The sequence below is a fragment of the Rhineura floridana genome, chromosome 3 (genome assembly GCF_030035675.1).
Source record: "Rhineura floridana isolate rRhiFlo1 chromosome 3, rRhiFlo1.hap2, whole genome shotgun sequence".
NCBI classification, from domain to species: Eukaryota; Metazoa; Chordata; class Lepidosauria; order Squamata; family Rhineuridae; genus Rhineura; species Rhineura floridana.
Window position 1 is genome coordinate 125,210,092 of NC_084482.1, and position 13,958 is coordinate 125,224,049.

Consider the following 13,958-nt stretch of genomic DNA (forward strand, 5'->3'; position numbering starts at 1 on the left):
GTGTACTTAATGAGGACAGTGATCAGACTTCAGATAAAGACCAGGAAGGAGATGACTTAGAAGATGACTTCTTTAACTTTCTGCCCCAGGGCAAGAAGTCAGCAGTGGACACTGCTGAGGAGGAACTGGTGAGGTACCTGAGGTCTCCCAGCAGGGAAGTGTCATCACTCCATGGCTTTCCACGTGTGCTGCGGTGCTTTTTGCAGCACAACACAGGCATGCCTTCAAGCGCCGCAGTAGAACGCCTGTTCAGTACTGGTGGCAACGTAATGACTGTAAAAAGACATTCCTTGTCTGACATGCTCTTTGAGCATCTTGTTCTTTTGAGACATAACAGAAACATATTATAAAAGCATTTCAAGTGTAAAATTTGATTTCAAGAGTTGGGGTATCTTCATTGCTTGGGGGGATGTGAGATTCTGTTATGCCATTATGTTAATCTTATGGATAAAATTTTTTATTCTACTACCCCCTGTGTGTGTGTGTTTATTTTTAATATTGTTTAAGGCTTCTTAGATGTGTAGCAGCCAAGGCCAGCACCTTGTAGGAGTTTTTTTAAAAAAGTAACTGAAATGTAATTGTAGTGATTACTTTTGAGAAAAAGTAAAGTAATCAGTTACTTTCAGAGCAATTGTAATTGTAACGGTAATTACTACTTTTTGGGCCAAGTAATTGTAACTGTAATTTATTACTTTTTAAAAGTAATCTTCCAAGCTCTGAGCTGGACACGACTGGAGAGGGCATCTGGAGCTCCTTGGGCCTCCTTGCGAGGTAGAACATTTCCAGGGGAAGGGCTTATGGTTACCCTGGTAACACATGGAACTTTCAGAGGAGCCGTTTGTGCTCTTTGCCTCTCCAGTTGCCGCAGAAACCTTGAAGAACAGCGACTGGGACAGCCACAGGAGCATCAGCCACGTGGAAGGGCTGGACTGCGGACAGGATGTTTCGTATGGTGGCCCATCCAGGGCCTTCTTTAACTTTAAACATCATATCAGGTATTGTTGTTGTTGTTATGTGCCTCCAAGTCAACTACGACTTATGGCGACCCTATGAATCAGTGACCTCCAAGAGCATCTGTCATGAACCACCCTGTTCAGATCTTGTAAGTTCAGGTCTGTGCCTTCCTTTATGGAATCAATCCATCTCTTGTTTGGCCTTCCTCTTTTTCTACTTCCTTCTGTTTTTCCAAGCATTATTATATTTTCTAATGAATCATGTCTTCTCATTATGTGTCTAAAGTATGATAACCTCAGTTTCATCATTTTAGCTTCTAGTGACAGTTCTGGTTTAATTTGTTCTAACACCCAATTATTGGTCTTTTTTGCAGTCCATGGTATACGCAAAGCTCTTCTCCAACACCACATTTCAAACGAGATTATTTTTCTCTTACCAGCTTTTTTCACTGTCCAACTTTCACATCCATACAAAGAGATCAGAAATACCATGGTCTGAATGATCCTGACTTTAGTGTTCAGTCATACATCTTTACATTTGAGGACCTTTTCTAGTTCTCTCACAGCTGCCCTTACCAGTCCTAGCCTTCTTCTGATTTCTTGACTATTGTCTCCATTTTGGTTAATGATTGTGCCAAGGTATTGATAATCCTTGACAAGTTCAATGTCCTCATTGTCAACTGTAAAGTTGCATAAATCTTCTGTTGTCATTACTTTAGTCTTTTTGACGTTCAGCTGTAGTCCTGCTTTTGTGCTTTCTTCTTTAACTTTCATCAGCATTCGTTTGAAATCATTACTGGTTTCTGCTAGTAGTATGGTATAGTCTGCATATCTTAAATTATTGATGTTTCTCCCTCCAATTCTCACACCTCCTTCATCTTGGTCTAATCCTGCTTTCCGTATGATATGAACCGCAGAGGCAATGCATGAAAATGTAGGGCCATTTGGAATATGTTGGGCCAACCACATTTCTATTCTGGCTCTTCTGGAATGATTCTTTGTCCTCCAGACCCCTGCCCCAACAACAACATTTCTGATATTTCTAGTTACAACCTTCTGTCTCACCTTCCCCCCCTCTCCCCATCTGTTCCAGGCTCAGGCAACTGAGGTGACACAGGCAAAAAAGAAATTCAAAGAAGAGATGAAGTCTTCATTGGTTCACATGACTTTTGAAGCTGTGCTATAATATAAATCAGAGGTTAGCAAGGAGGTAAATTGTCGGTCTTGGGTTCTGACTTGCATTTATATGGCTTGAAGCATTTTCTCCATTGGTAAAAATCTGTTCTGTCTTTGCTCTCCTTGGTGTATCTTCTCCTCTCCTGAATCATGGACCCACTGGGATAACAATGGTCTTCACCATCAGGACCTCAAAGAGCATTTCAGTCTGATACTTCGGGGCCTCCTTTGTGAGGCCCCAACTCCCAGGACCCTCTGCCTGCTCACGAATGTAAGTGCATTGATGGCATGAGGGTTTGTTTCATCCAAGGAGAGCCTTGCAAGGTGAAACCACCACCTGACATTTGTCAGCAGAATCACCCAACCTGTACCCCTCAGACCCCGCCCCCTGCTTGACAGGCAAGCTGGACACATGAAATAGCATCATCCCACACTGGTGGTGACAGACAAGGAACCTGAACTGCAAACACACACACACACACACACACACACACACACACACACACCCAGTGGAGCAGCCAGAGGAGATGCAGACCTTAGTTTTGGGCTGTCCTTCTAGATCAGTTGAGGACAATAAGCAAGGGATCTATGTTAGTGGGATATACTCCATGGTTTATCAAGGGAATATAGAGCTATCATTGATAACAGCCTTGGATAGACGTCTTCTCTGAGATGCAAGGTGCATGTCGAAGCAAGGTCCTAACAACACAGAGGGAAAACGAAGACAAGGAAATGTGGTCTGAGGAGGAGGAGCAGCACTCACCTACCCAACCAACAAGTGACCACAGAGTCAGTGAGAGGAAGAAAAGGATTACATCTCTTAGCTCCCACTGCTTCAGGTAAGTAAATCTTCTTGTCTCCCATTCCAACTCTTCCAGGCCAACTGGCCTCCTTGAACCCCCACCCAATGGGGGCTGCATCTCTTAATTCAAGGCCCACTGGCCTCCTGCACCCCCACCAAGGGGGCCTCTTTTCCTCCTTCCAGGCCCACTGGCCTCCTGCACCCCCACCAAGGGGGTTTCTTCTCTTCCTTCCAGGCCCACTGGCCTCTTGCACCCCCACCAAGGGGGTTTCTTCTCTTCCTTCCAGGCCCACTGGCCTCCTGCACCCTCTCCAAGGGGGTCTTCCCTCTTCCTTCCAGGCCCACTGGCCTCCTGCACCCCCACCAAGGGGGTCTCTTCTCTTCCTTCCAGGCCCACTGGCCTCCTGCACCCCCACCAAGGGGGTCTATTCTCTTCCTTCCAGGCCCACTGGCCTCCTGCACCTCCACCAAGGGGGCTTCTTCTCCTCCTTCCAGGCGCACTGGCCTCCTGCACCCCCACCAAGGGGGTCTCTTCTCTTCCTTCCAGGCCCACTGGCCTCCTTGCACCCCCATGAAGGGGTGTTTCTTCTCTTCCTTCCAGGCCCACTGGCCTCCTGCACCCCCACCAAGGGGGTCTCTTCTCTTCCTTCCAGGCCCACTGGCCTCCTTGCACCCCCACCAAGGGGGTCTCTTCTCTTCCTTCCAGGCCCACTGGCCTCCTTGCACCCCCACCAAGGGGGTCTCTTCTCTTCCTTCCAGGCCCACTGGCCTCCTGCACCCCCACCAAGGGGGTCTCTTCTCTTCCTTCCAGGCCCACTGGCCTCCTGCACCCCCACCAACGGGGTCTCTTGTCCTCCTTCCAGGCCCACTGGCCTCCTTGCACCCCCATGAATGGGTGTTTCTTCTCTTCCTTCCAGGCCCACTGGCCTCCTGCACCCCCACCAAGGGGGCCTTTTCTCTTCCTTCCAGGCCCACTGCCCTCCTGCACCCCCACCAAGGAGGTTTCTTCTCTTCCTTCCAGGCCCACTGGCCTCCTGCACCCCCACCAAGGGGGTCTCTTCTCTTCCTTCCAGGCCCACTGGTCTCCTGCACCCCCACCAAGGGGGTTTCTTCTCCTCCTTCCAGGCCCACTGGCCTCCTGCACCCCCACCAAGGGGGTTTCTTCTCCTCCTTCCAGGCCCACTGGCATTCTGCACCCCCACCAAGGGGGTCTCTTTTCTTCCTTCCAGGCCCACTGGCCTCCTGCACCCCCACCAAGGAGGTTTCTTCTCTTCCTTCCAGGCCCACTGGCCTCCTGCACCCCCACCAAGGGGGTCTGTTCTCTTCCTTCCAGGCCCACTGGCCTCCTGCACCCCCACCAAGGGGATCTCTTCTCTTCCTTCCAGGCCCACTGGCCTCCTGCACCCCCACCAAGGGGGTCTCTTCTCTTCCTTCCAGGCCCACTGGCCTCCTGCACCCCCACCGAGGAGGTTTCTTCTCTTCCTTCCAGGCCCACTGGCCTCCTGCACCCCCACCGAGGAGGTTTCTTCTCTTCCTTCCAGGCCCACTGGCCTCCTGCACCCCCAAGAAGGAGGTCTCTTCTCTTCCTTCCAGGCCCACTGGCCTCCTGCACCCCCACCAAGGGGGCCTCTTCTCTTCCTTCCAGGCCCACTGGCCTCCTGCACCCCCACCAAGGGGGTTTCTTCTCCTCCTTCCAGGCCCACTGGCCTCCTGCACCCCCACCAAGGGGGTCTCTTCTCTTCCTTCCAGGCCCACTGGCCTCCTGCACCCCCACCAAGGGGGCCTCTTCTCTTCCTTCCAGGCCCACTGGCCTCCTGCACCCCCACCAAGGGGGTTTCTTCTCCTCCTTCCAGGCCCACTGGCCTTCTGCACCCCCACCAAGGGGGTCTCTTCTCTTCCTTCCAGGCCCACTGGCCTCCTGCACCCCCACCAAGGGGGTTTCTTCTCCTCCTTCCAGGCCCACTGGCCTTCTGCACCCCCACCAAGGGGGTCTCTTCTCTTCCTTCCAGGCCCACTGGCCTCCTGCACCCCCACCAAGGGGGTTTCTTCTCCTCCTTCCAGGCCCACTGGCCTTCTGCACCCCCACCAAGGGGGTCTCTTGTCTTCCTTCCAGGCCCACTGCCTCCTGCACCCCCACCAAGGGGGTCTCTTGTCTTCCTTCCAGGCCCACTGGCCTCCTGCACCCCCACCAAGGGGGTCTCTTCTCTTCCTTCCAGGCCCACTGGTCTCCTGCACCCCCACCAAGGAGGTTTCTTCTCTTCCTTCCAGGGCCACTGGCCTCCTGCACCCCCACCAAGGGGGTCTCTTCTCTTCCTTCCAGGCCCACTGGCCTCCTGCACCCCCACCAAGGGGGTCTCTTCTCTTCCTTCCAGGCCCACTGGCCTCCTGCACCCCCACCAAGGGGGTCTTTCCTCTTCCTTCCAGGCCCACTGGCCTCCTGCACCCCCACCAAGGAGGTTTCTTCTCCTCCTTCCAGGCCCACTGGCCTCCTGCACCCCCACCAAGGGGGTCTCTTCTCTTCCTTCCAGGCCCACTGGCCTCCTGCACCCCCACCAAGGGGGCCTCTTCTCTTCCTTCCAGGCCCACTGGCCTTCTGCACCCCCACCCAGTTGTTTTTCCCCTCTACCTTCCAAGCCCTCTGGCCGCCTTTCACCCCCAATCAAAGGGATTTCTTCTGTTACTGCAAGGCCCACTGGCCTCCTGCACTTCCAACAGGGGTGTGTGTGTTCTTCTCCTACTTTGAGGCCCACTGACCACTTTCACCCCCTTCCACTGTGTTGTTTCCTTTAGGCCCTTGCCCACGTGCCCAGGGTAGCGCTGATCGCCACTTTTGGGGTCGGGAAGGAATTTTCCTCTGGGGCAAATTGCACAGAATCCCTGGAGGTTTTTTGCCTTCCTCTGGGCATCCGGCAGGGGCCACCTCTTAGGTCTAGTAGGTCTAACCCTTTTAACCATAGAAATCTATATTAACTCATATTGAGGAACTCTTGTCCCCTTGATCCATAATTACTATCTGTTATGAATGTGGGCCGTGTTCCTTCTAGGTAATTAGTTTGAGTATAAGTCAAAACAGGGGTAGCTTTAAGTAACAGCTACTCCTTGTTAGGTCCCGAGGAGAAATGAATCCCAGACGGGACTTATTAAAATTTACAGCCATGGACTCTTGACTAAGTGTGAGAGAATGCCTGCAATCCTCATTATCACGATTCTTGATTCAAATCCCCACTTCAGGCAGAAATATCTGTAACGTTATTAAGAAACTCACCCTTTGGCAACTCTACACCTGCCCATTGGAATGCCCCTTAAGGATATCACAGAATTTTACATTAATTCATACTGAGTAGCTCTTGTGCCTTTAGTCTATAATTATTATCCACGGTAACAAGTGGGAAACAGAGGGTCGTGTCAGGCCAACGCCAGTTAGTAAGAGTGCATGTTTATGGCCTTTTCCCCACGTGCCCAGGGTAGCGCTGATCGCCACTTTTGGGGTCGGGAAGGAATTTTCCTCCGGGGCAGATTGGCCAAAGCCCCTCAAGGTTGTTTGCCTTCCCCTGGGCATCCGGCAGAGGTCACTTGCTAGGTTATGTGTTAAGTTTCTATAAATGTGTTCTAATCATGCTGTAATCAGCATTCAATTGGCATAAACAAGATTCAATTGGCATAAACAATTGGCATAAACAAAATTCAATTGGCATAATACTGAAATAAATACTTTTGACCTTTGAGCTCTACTTTTTGCCTCCTTTGTCTTTTTCATTGTGTTATGAATAAAAAGTATCCGTTTACATTCACCATTGGTATAAACGGACTGAATAGCCAGTTCTGCCTCCATAGGCAACTTTAGGAAGTGAAGTTTTGTGAGGGGGACTGGGAATCTCTAAGAGATCCCTTGATGGCATTTTCTCTCCATTCCTTTCTGTGGAATATTTTATTTTATTTATTTATTTATATCCCGCCCCTCCTCCCAGCAGGAGCCCAGGGTGGCAAACAGAAGCACTAAAAACACATCCAAACATCATAAAAACAGACCCTAAAATACACCGAAACAAAACAACTTTTAAAACATTTTTTTTAAAAAGCTTTTAAAACATCTTTTAAAAAGAGTTAAAAAACATTGTTTTTTTTAAAAAAGCATATTAAAAACCAATTCCAACACAGACGCAGACTGGGATAGGTCTCAACTTAAAAGGCTTGTTGAAAGAGGAAAGTCTTCAAAAGGTACCAAAGAGATAACAAAGATGGCGCCTGCCTAATATTTAAGGGGAGGGAATTCCACAGGGTAGGTGCTGCCACACTAAAGGTCCATTTCCTATTTTGTGCAGAATGGACCTCCTGATAAGGTGGTATCTGGAGGAGGCCCTCACCTGCAGAGCGCAGTGATTGACTGGGTACATAAGGGGTAAGACGGTCTTTCAGGTATCAAATGGGCAGCCAGTGCAGTTCTTTCAGTAGCGGGGTGACATGTTCGTGATACCCTGTCCCAGTGAGCTGTCTTTGCAGCCGCATTTTGCACCAGCTGCAGTTTCTGGACCAACCTCAAGGGCAGCCCCACATAGAACGCATTTCAGTAATCCAACCTGGAGGTTACCAGTGCGTGGACAACAGTGGTCAGGCTATCCCGGTCCAGAAACGGCCGCAGCTGTCTTACCTGCTGAAACTGGTAAAAGGCACTCCTAGCCACGAAGGTCACCTGGGCCTCTAGCGACAAAGATGGATCCAGGAGCACCCCCAGACTACGAACCTGCTCTTTCAGAGGGAGTATGACCCCATCCAAAGCAGGCAACTGACCAATTATCTGGACTCGGGAACCACCAACCCACAGTGCCTCCATCTTGCTAGGATTCAGGCTTCATTTATTGGCCCTCATCCAGCCCACCACCGAGTCCAGGCAGCGGTGAAAGGCTTGCACGGCCTCTCCCGATCCAGATGTTACAAAGAAATAGAGCTGGGTATCATCAGCATACTGCTGACACCTTGCCCCAAATCTCCTGATGACAGCTCCCAAGGGCTTCATATAGATGTTAAACCACATGGGGGACAAGATGGTACCCTGCGGCACCCCACAGCACAACTGCCAGGGGGCCGAAAGATAGTCACCCAATGCTATTATCTGAGAGCGACCCTGGAGATAGGATCAGAACCACTGTAAAACAGTGCCTCCAATACCCATCTCACCAAGTCGGCCTAGAAGGATACCATGATGAATGGTATCAAAAGCCACTCAGAGCTTGGAAGTAACTCATTAGAAATAACGAGTTACTTGTAATTTGTTACTATTTTGCATAACGAGTGGGTAACTTCGTTACATTTTGTATGTAACAGAACGAGTGGTAATTTCATTACTTTTCAGCTGCAAATGTAACTTTTTTGCGTTACATTTGGACGTTACTGGGGGGGAAAGCAGGGGAAATCAATAAATAAATTGGTGGAATGGTGGAGGAAAGATATGTGCCTCAAACTGGGCTTCTGCGCTGTTTAGCTCTTCCTCGTGCTCTATGGAGGCACGAGGGAGGAAGTGGAGAGTCAGACAGAGCTGGAGGGCAATGAGGAGTAGAAGGCAGAAGCAGCAGAATGGAAGTGAAGAGCTGTGGAGGTGAGTGTATGTGTTACCCTTTCCAGCCTACTCTCCCTGCCCCCCCGCTCGTCGTGCCTCCCTCAGCGTGCTCGCCCACCCCCTCTGCTCTTCCTGGCACACCCTGCTTGTCCTTGCATCCCCTCCGCTTGTCCTTGCACCCTCTTTGCATCCCCTCTGCTTGTCCTTGCACTCTCTTTGCATCCCCTCTGCTTGTCCTTGCACTCTCTTTGCATCTCCTCCGCTTGTCCTTGCACTCTTTGCATCTCCTCCGCTTGTCCTTGCACTCTCTTTGCATCCCCTCAGCTTGTCCTTGCACTCTCTTTGCATCCCCTCTGCTTGTCCTTGCACTCTCTTTGCATCCCCTCCGCTTGTCCTTGCACTCTCTTTGCATCCCCTCCGCTTGTCCTTGCACCCTCTTTGCATCTCCTCCGCTTGTCCTTGCACTCTCTTTGCATCTCCTCCGCTTGTCCTTGCACTCTCTTTGCATCTCCTCCGCTTGTCCTTGCACTCTTTGCATCCCCTCCGCTTGTCCTTGCACTCTCTTTGCATCCCCTCCGCTTGTCCTTGCACTCTCTTTGCATCCCCTCCGTTTGTCCTTGCACTCTCTTTGCATCCCCTCCGCTTCTCCTTGCACTCTTTGCATCCCCTCCGCTTGTCCTTGCACTCTCTTTGCATCCCCTCCGCTTGTCCTTGCACTCTCTTTGCATCCCCTCCGCTTGTCCTTGCACTCTCTTTGCATCCCCTCAGCTTGTCCTTGCACCCTCTTTGCATCCCCTCTGCTTGTTCTTGCACCCTCTTTGCATCCCCTCTGTTTGTCCTTGCACCCTCTTTGCATCCCCTCTGCTCGTCCTTGCACTCTCTTTGCATCCCCTCAGCTTGTCCTTGCACCCTCTTTGCATCCCCTCTGCTTGTCCTTGCACCCTCTTTGCATCCCCTCTGCTTGTCCTTGCACTCTCTTTGCACCCCCTCCGCTTGTCTTTGCACCCTCTCTGCATCCCTTCCGCTTGTCCTTGCACCCTCTCTGCATCCCCTCCGCTTGTCCTTGCACCCTCTCTGCATCCCCTCCGCTTGTCCTTGCATCCCCTCCGCTTGTCCTTGCACCCTCTTTGCATCCCCTCCGCTTGTCCTTGCACCCCTCCAGAGAGGGTGAAAATTGGGAACTGGCAAGAGACTAGGAGGTAGATGCAGTCTCATACTTCTGTTTGTGTGTTTTGCTTCAGTTATGTGCCTCTCATAGAGCGACTCTCACTAGGCAGCAAGAGATGACTACCCCAAGCAACTAATTTGGGGCACCATGCAACAAATTATTAGCTATTTTAATTTTTGGTTGTTGTATATTTACTGTCAGGAAGAGGTACTTGTGAGATAACTTTTCAAGCTATGGTACTATGACCTTGACTTGAGGGCAGGGCACCATTTGCTCTTCTGCTTCAAGTAGCAAAATGTCTTGGGCTGCACCTGCTTGCAGTCATTTCACATACTGGACAACTAACATGGCTTTTTGGTGAAGGGCAAGAGAGAATAAGACTGTTATCTCAAAAACAGTTGTGCTTGAGGAAAAGATGGCAAACATGTAGAACTGAACTTTTCTGCAATAATATAGACATTTGCATAGGGTATTTTTTTCTACTCATGGAATACTAAATCTTTAAGTCCTAAATCCTTTGTCATCCCCTCCCCCTTGTGCACACCCTTTACACTGTCTTTCTCCCTATGCATGTAGGTCAAAATGACAACTGGTGTAGTTTGGGAATTAACAGAATGAGAGCTGAATTACAACTCAAAAAAGAACTTTCCTGCTGGTGTCTGCTACTGATGTGGGGTGCATTTTGTTAGGGAGAAGTGATGAGAGGGGGTAATTTGCTGCTGAAACTTTTTATCTGCAACCCCTTCCCTGGCCACTTTTCCCTAGCTGATGGAGGTCAATAAGGAAAAACATGGGACATTGCACTGGTAAAGTGGCAGGCATCGAAAACAGCCCCTTCCATCTATCTCCTGCTTCACCTACCCAAATGCACCCCAGCAAATGCTTTGCACATTTGACAGCACACATTTAGTTGGTTTTCTGGTATTTGCTGCTGAAAGTGTAGTTCCATGCTGGGTGGAGCTGGGACGTTCTGAGTTCATATCTTACCACAGCCATGAACTCGCTGGATGACCTTCTGGCCACACCCACGCCAGACATTTATGCCACTTTAAACAGTCATGACTTCCCCCAAAGAATCCTGGCAAGTGTAGTTTGTGACGGGTGCTGAGTGTTATTAGGAGACTCCTATTCTCCCGACAGAGCTCCAATGTCCAGAGTGGTTTAACAGTCAGCCCCTCTTCTCAGACAATTCTGTGACTGGAGTTCTGTGGGGGGAATTGGCCTGTCAGGTGTGCTTTAACTTGGATTCCTGCATTCAGCAGGGGTGTGGACTCGATGACCTTAAAGGTTCCTTCCAACTCTACTGTTCTATAATTTTCTGTTAGCTGAGACATCTCTCTTTCTCTCTCTCTCACTCTCTCACTCTCTCACTCTCTCACTCTCTCTCTCACTCTCTCTCTCACTCTCACTCTCTCACTCTCACTCTCTCACTCACTCTCTCACTCACTCACTCTCACTCACTCACACAGCCACTGAGCATTCCATAACAGAGCATGCTCAGTACTCATTTGGGCTGTTTTGGGAGTCATCCCCTTTCTGTTTTCTCTCTCACTTTTTTGTATTCTGCAACACTTGGGGTTCCCTCTTGCCCACTAATACTCCTTATTATGTGTGGTATGGATGGTGATACCATGGCTACATAAGCAACAACACTTCCAGCCTGAGCTTCAGAAATAGAGGGAATGACACTCTGACCAGTTTAAGTGGTTAGTATTTAAATCTGATTGGAAACTGTTCAATTTGATACAAGGTGGCTATTAAGCATGACCTAAAAGCTGCAATTCCAAGCATACTTACTTGGAAGTAATTCCCATAGCAGTAAATAGGATTTACTTCTGGGAGTATAGAATCAATCCGCAAGAGTCTCCCAGTAGACACCATACATGTAAGCACATGGCTTTTCCCCAAGAATCTTGGGGACTGTAGTTTACTCCTCACAGAGCTACAATTCCCAGCACCCGTAACAAACTACAGTTCCCAGGATTCTTTTTTGGGGTGGTGGTGGAAATGTGCTTTAAATCTGTCATGTGTATGCAACTTTGGTGAGATAATAGCTGAAGGTAATCAGCCCAAAATGATAACAAATAATCAGTAGGCATTTCCAAAAGACATTCAAACAGTGGGTAAAAAAAAGTGAGAATTACAGAGGCAAACACAGAATGCAGTTAAGCAATAAAGTAATCCAAGAGAGAGGAGACACCTTTGTCTCTGCTCTCTCCCTCCTGAGCCAGGAGGGCAACTCCCAAACCTGAGTGTTGCGCCTCCAAGTTAGTTAGAACTAGGTATGCCTTTCCTATCTACTATGTATTTCTATAAATAAAATAGCTTTTCTTATTTTACTAAGTCTTAAGTCTCAGTGATCTCAGTGCAGGGTAAAAGCCTGCCACTTAGGTAAACGCACACATTGGCAAACACGCATCTCAGACTGTTGACAATCTCTGGTAATATCTATACAAATTTACATAACATGCATCACCTGAACTCACATGATCTAGAGTTACCTTAGATCTTGCAACATTTGCAAATGAGAAGCAATAGGGTTTTATATTAGTTCTGATTGTCTATTGGGCTATCATAGGGTATGTATTTTTTGCCTTTTCTATGGCAAAAACTCCAACTTCAGTGGAATTTATGTGATGTGTTCTAACCATTTGAATGTGGCTAATGAATGCTTTATTCTTTCATCAGAACTTTAGCAGTAGTACTAAAATACTAATAAAAAAGGGAAAGAGAAAAAATACTTTACATACATCATTCAGCTGTATTGTTAATTATAGATATAGATATAAAGGATAAATGGCATTTTGTCAAAAGTATTTTTGCCTACATTTTATACCTCCTCCTTGGTTTTCCAAGCTTGGCATGGAATGCTTGTCATACAGAATTAATTTGAAATGCTCCATTATCATAATCATCTTCTTCAAAATAAAAAAATAAATGTACTGCCTTCAAGTTGATTCTGACTTATGGTGACCCTATGAATAGGGTTTTCATGAGAGGCAGTGACTGGCCCAAGGTCACCCAGTGAGCTTCATGGCTATGTGGGGATTCGAATCCTTCTACTACCCCCCTGTGTGTGTGTGTTTAGTTTTAATATTGTTTTAGGCTACTTAGATGTGAAGCAGCCAAGGCCAGCACCTTGTAGGCATTTTTTTAAAAAAGTAACTGAAATGTAATTGTAGTTATTACTTTTGAGAAAAAGTAAAGTAATCAGTTACTTTCAGAGCAATTGTAATTGCAACTGTAATTACTACTTTATTTGGCCAAGTAATTGTAATTTATTACTTTTTAAAAGTAATCTTCCAAGCTCTGGTCTGGTGCCAGCCCTACCTATGCAGGAGGGCCTCAGTGTGATCTGATGGGGCATCAGATGGTTCTGGATGCAGCAACAGCAGCACAACGGGATGGGGGTATGAGGGGAGGATTACTCTCTGTTCTGAAATCATGAGAGGAGCACCTCTGCATCCTACTGTCCTTGTGCGGTTGTAGCAGGATTGTTTGCAGCTGATGAAACAGCCTGATTGTGAGATAGACTACAGGCACAGTTTGTATTACTACCTCTAAAAAACTCTTAATACATTTTGTGAAAGGACAACGATATCAAAGAGGGGAGGACTCAGACATTTCAAACTGTTAATTTTGGTAATTTTCTTTTCAAACCTTTATGGCAATGAATTTTTGAAAAATATAGCATTAATGCAACATGATTGCATCTTGTGATCCATAAATCAACAAATAAAATGACAGTTTCCCTATGCTTTTGCTTTATTTCCCTCTTCTGATTATGGCTGTTCCACTTCCTAAATACCAGTTTCCTTGTTTCCTTCCCACATATATTTATTATTATTTATATTGTGTATTCATAAATAAATTACTTGCACTACTTAAGAGAATTTTGTTTTCTAGAATTATTTGATGAATGTATATCTAAAATAAATAAATAAAAACAAAGTTGAAGCTAAACCTTCTTGGGCCTTCTCTCCCTCAAATGTCACATGGCAGCAGCCATTCCAGCAGACTGCTTCAGTGAGAGTGAGAAGTAGGTCTTATTCCATTTGCTTCGGTGTGCTATTAGGCTCCCCCTGTCCCTGAACTGTTTCCATTCCAGCTGGTCATTATAAGCATTACTATTTAACATTAAGAATAAATGCTGGAGTTTGTTTTTCCTCCTCCTTCCCAATCCCATTTTCCTTTTGTGTCTTGTCTTTTAGGCTGTAAGCCTGTGGACAGGGACTGTCTTCTTTTAATTTATTATATGTAAGCTGCTCTGTGGTGAGCCTTTTTTGGGTGAGGAGCAGGGTAAAA